This window comes from Gymnogyps californianus, chromosome 28 (assembly GCF_018139145.2).
Source record: "Gymnogyps californianus isolate 813 chromosome 28, ASM1813914v2, whole genome shotgun sequence".
NCBI classification, from domain to species: Eukaryota; Metazoa; Chordata; class Aves; order Accipitriformes; family Cathartidae; genus Gymnogyps; species Gymnogyps californianus.
The window spans coordinates 10,477-15,838 of NC_059498.1; the positions used below are offsets into that span (position 1 = coordinate 10,477).

The following is a 5,362-nucleotide window of genomic DNA, read 5'->3' on the forward strand; positions in this document are numbered from 1 at the left end:
ACCAATGAAGCAGTCAAGAGCTCTGAGCCCGCCTGCAGCTCTCTTGGGAAGTGCACCTGGTACCCTCGTCCTTGCTGATCTTCACGTTCTCCTACATGCTCTGTATCAGAGCCATTTGATCTCCCTCAGAAATGGAGAAGGGTCTCCTTGTTCCCTCACCCCCTTCCACCCCAGAGCAACACCTTTCTCCTTTGGCAGCTTGGGGAGTGTCCACGGAGGGAAGGACCACATGGAGGCCAGGCTTGAATGCAGCAGAACTTTAATAAGACGAAAGAGGGAAGGGAAGTCACTCCAAGTGGAAGTCAGCAGTGCAGGGAGCACCGAGGGCAGCAGAGAGTCTGCGCTCCTTGGCTGTGGCATAGTTCCTGCATGATGTTTGTCTGCCTGCCCCACAAAGGGGGAGAAGCCAAATGGCCCCCACCAGGCTGGCCTTGGGAGGACTTTGCAGCCCAGGGGAACCAAAGCAAACAATGAAAAGGGAGAGAAAGACAAGGTCAGTCAGCTATCCTGCAAACAACATCCAAAAGATCCATCCGCTGCCCAGCACCATGTTCTGAGTTCCTCAAGATGTCTCCGTGGGGCTTTCCCAACGTCTTGATCAGAGGAGGCACCTTCTGCCACAGTAGCGGCTGGAAATGCCAGAGAGGTCAAAGCTCCCAGAGGTGATGGGCACTCCCTCAGAGCTGAGGATGCTGCCAACAGCAGCAGAGGTGGAGGAGCCCACAACGGTGTTCTGCGGGAAGGAGCTGAGGATGGGGCCGGGCAGGGTCACCACCACGGGGGAGGGCTCGATGACGACAGTGGAGTTCTGGCACTGCCTGACACAGGGCTCATTGCAGCTGTTGGCCAGCGGGGTCGGGCCGCAGGGCTGGCAGGGCTGGCACTGGTTGGAGCAGGACATGTCTCAGTTCCAGAGGTGCGCCTGGGAGAGAGGGCAGAGAGGAAGCAGAGCACAGGCGTGGGTGAGGAGCAGCCTGGTTACCCTGTCCCAAAGGAGCCAAGGCCACCAGTGAGTGGGAAGCTGGAGGCTGTGCCAGGAACCACACAGTCTTCATTGCCTCATCTGGCTAGGGTCCTGCAAAGAGCAGCCTGACCCAAGGAAGCTCTCTCCTACTGCGTAAACCAAAAGCCACCAAAGGCACGTCCCAGCCTTTCTCTAAGCAGACCTTCTCCCCGCTTCCCTCTGTCATGACAAGGCGCTCCAAGCCCCAACATATGACAAAGCCAGCATCAGCTGAGATGTCCCTCAAGTGGAGATCTCCCTTTGGAAGAGGAGGAGAAGGGGTTTCAAGACTCACCTGGTTCCCAAGGAGAAGGAGGCAAGAGAAGTGGATGAGAGAGCAGGGACTTGGGCTGCCTTTTATACTGGTCCTTCTTCGCCGCAGGACCAGAGGCACCCTTTGCAGAGGTACCAATTTTCTGACAAGCTCATCTTGAATGCAAACCATCGCAGCTAATGATACGGGCTGTGCTTTCATTTCCTGCACCGCTGCCTTTTCATTTCCAGGTTTGGGCCATGCCCATGCCCCAGTGAAGGCTTCTTGTGAGCTCTGGGATGAAAGGCCCCAGGATTTCTCAGGCAGGAATGCAGCAGTGCGGGCAGAAGCCTCAGCTCAAGTGCTGGGTGGGTCCAGAGCAGGCAATTGACATCAGCCTGGATCACTCCGGTGGGGCTGTTTCAAGTGCCATTCTCAGGAAGAAGCTCCAGCAATCCTCAGCTGGATGCCATGGGCTCCTGTGCATGAGGACGTACACTATCCTTCTCTTTCCCTCCCTCCTCAGCTCACCCCGATGGTCCCTTGTGGTTGCCTCCCAGATGTGTGCATTGTGCTGCTAGCTTTTGACCCCATCCTGCCTAACACTGCCCTCAGGAAAAATTTCTGGCCGGTTTTGACTCATCCCCTCTCTGTGCAGTCTGTGAGTACACAAACAATGCCATGGGCATGCCTGGGGCCTTCTCCTTCCCCAGAATGCTCTAGCCCCGCTGCGGTTCTCCCCAGCTGTCCTCGGCAGAGTCCACAGTTGGTTGTGTTCCTATGTATGTTCGCGTCCTTTGTGCCCTTGTGAGCAGCTGGGTTTGTATGAATGCATGCCAGTGCAAGAATATGTTCATGATTCCACGTCGATGTACATGAGCTTATGTGTGTGCTTTTGTGTCCCTCCTCAGAAATAGACTGTGTTGCTCATGGCAGGGACACTCTCCACTGCTCTGTTCATGAGAACTGCAGAGCAGCAGGTTCCCCGCGTAAGAAGGAGCCCAAGTGCAGCTGAATGGTGATGGCACCAGCCTGCTAGAGATCTGTCCAGGAAAGAGGCACTGAAATGCAGCCCCTGCCTCCTGAACTCTCCTTCACCTGCCCCTCCAAAGCTCACACTCTGCTGCTGCTGATTCCAAGCCCCAACAAGGACCATTTCACACCGCTTTGCACCCTTAGTTTAATTCAGTTGAACAACATTGGGAATGCCTCAGCGAGGCTGGCAGTTCCCAATCCGTGCCTCTCCAGGCCAGGACACAGCTGCTAGAGAGTTCAAAAGGATGGGGTTTGCTTTATGGACCTGGAGAAAGGCTGAGGATTCCTGCCCACCTTGTGCAGGCCGTGTCTGAATGGAACTGCTTCCAGTGAAGTGTTGGTGCTTTCTGGGGTGGGACGCAGCCCTCCGTCGTGTCCAAGCCAATGCCAATTGTACTTGTACAGCTCATCGACCTGGTGTTGTGTCAGACAGGGGCTGAGACCTTGGACCAAACAGGTACTGATTTAAAGGAACACAGAGCCTGATGTCGCTGTGCTCTGAGTGGAAGGAGAGAAACACTGTGTGTTGCACAGGGAGAGGCAAAGAGCTGATGACTGCTTTGATGTTCAGCCCTGTCATGGTTTAACCCCAGCCGGCATGTAAGCACCATGCAGCCGCTCACTCACTCCTCCCCACCCGGTGGGATGCGGGAGAGAATCGAAAAGAAGTAAAACTCGTGGGTTGAGATAAAGACAGTCTAATAGGACGGAGAGGAAGGAAAATAATAATAATGATAACAATAATAATAATACGACAGTCATAATAATACATGAATTAGAATCTACAAAACAAGTGATGCACAATGCAATTGCTCAGCACTCGCCAACCAATGCCCATTTAGTTCCCAAGCAGCAATCCACCCCTCCCGGCCAGCTCCCCCCAGTTTATATACTGGGCATGATGTCATATGGTATGGAATATTCCTTTGGCCAGTTTGGGTCAGCTGTCCTGGCTGTGTCCCCTCCCAGCTTCTTGTGCCCCTCCAGCCCTCTTGCTGGCTGGGCACGAGAAGCTGAAAAATCCTTGACTTCGTAGAAACACTACTTAGCAACAACTAAAACCATTGGTGTGTTAGCCCCATTATTTTCCTACTAAATCCAAAACACAGCACTATACCAGCTACTAAGAGTAAAATTAACTCTATCCCAGCCAAAACCAGGACAGTGTCCACCCCTTATTCTATACCATTTCCATCATGCTCACATCCCACACTTTCCAATACATCCCAATTAATCACCATCACCTTTCCTGTCCTTTGATATATATATACACACACAGCTATCATTCCCTTAGTCTGTGGGCCATCCCTATAAAATGTCTGTTGAGTTCATTCAGTCCATGACTTTGGGCTCCATCTGTCATAACAGTCTGTCGGGGCAGGAGGGATGGTGTGAAGTCCGCTCAGTCGGCAGAGCGGGATCGGGCTTCAGTGCAGTGCGGCGCGGCGGGCGGGTGACATTGGGCGCAGCAGGAGGATGGTGTGTAGCGTTGGATTGTAGCATGCTGAAGTCAATTCTGGTTCTATCACTACTGCACTTCACTTGGTTTTATCAAATTTCATTCTTTGTTAATCTAAGTGATTCTCACTGTAGTGCCATTGATATAGCATGTAACAATTACAGTAATAATGACATACAGTGGCAGGATTATATAGCAATCAACATCATACAATTTAATTTATTGGCTATTCTCACCTAATGTCAAATCCCCTTGAGGCACACATCAGACTTCCCCATCCTTCCACATCACCCACCAAGTGTACCCAGGTCCCTGAGCAAAAGCAATCCCACAAATGAGTTTGCCTTTGCCTGAGGCAGGAGTAACCCAGACTGTCTTCCCTAGCATATTGTTTATATGCACTGCAGGGACTTTATCCTCTTCTACAGTACGTAAAAGTTCGGGTTGGGCAGGGCCAGCCCGATTCGCAGAGCCTCTAGTGTTGACTAACCAGGTGGCCTTTGCTAAATGTGTATCCCAGTGTTTGAAGGTCCCACCCCCCATTGCTCTCAATGTAGTCTTTAACAATCCATTGTATTGTTCAATTTTTCCGGGGGCTGGTGCATGACAGGGGATGTGATATACCCACTCAGTGCCATGTCTTTGGCCCAGGTGTCTATGAGGTTGCGTCAGAAATGAGTCCCGTTGTCTGACTCAGTTCTTTCTGGAGTGCCATGTCACCATAAGACTTGCTTCTCAAGGCCCAGGATAGTGTTCCGGGCAGTGGCATGGGGCACGGGATATGTTTCCAGCCAGCCAGTGGTTGCTTCCACCATTGTAAGCACATGGCGCTTGCCTTGGCGCGTTTGTGGGAGTGTGATATAGTCAATCTGCCAGGCCTCCCCATATTTATATTTCAGCCAGCGTCCTCCATACCAAAGGGGCTTTAACTGCTTGGCTTGCTTAATTGCAGCACATGTTTCACATTCATGGATAACCTGTGCATCCATGGTCAGGTCCACCCCGCGATCACGAGCCCATCTATATGTTGCATCTCTTCCCTGATGGCCTGAGGTGTCATGGGCCCACCGAGCCATAAATAATTCACCCTTATGCTGCCAGTCCAGATCTACCTGAGCCACTTCAATCTTAGCAGCCTTGTCTACCTGTTGGTTGTTTTGATGTTCTTCAGTGGCCCGACTCTTAGGTACACGAGCGTCTACATGACGTACTTTCACAACCAGCTTCTCTAGCTGGGCAGCAATATCTTGCCACAATGCAGCAGCCCAGATGGGTTTACCTCTGCGCTGCCAGTTACTCCGCTTCCATTGCTGCAACCACCCCCACAGAGCATTTGCCACCATCCGTGAGTCAGTATACAGGTAAAGTATTGGCCATTTTCCTCGTTCAGCAATGTCTAAAGCCACCTGGATGGCTTTCACCTCTGCAAACTGACTCGATTCACCTTCTCCTTCCGCAGTTTCTGCAACTTGCTGTGTAGGACTCCATACAGCCGCCTTCCACCTTCGACGCTTTCCTACAATGCGACAGGACCCATCAGTGAACAGGGCATATTGCCTCTCATTTTCTGGCAATTTATTATACAGTGGGGCCTCTTCAGTACGCGTTACCT

General features: G+C 51.9%; 1 pseudogene; it reads right to left on the reverse strand.

Moving 5' to 3' along the window:
• Positions 1–598: 598 nt before the first annotated feature.
• Positions 599–1,432, reverse strand: LOC127026497 (feather keratin Cos1-1/Cos1-3/Cos2-1-like; annotated as a pseudogene).
• Positions 1,433–5,362: the final 3,930 nt, after the last annotated feature.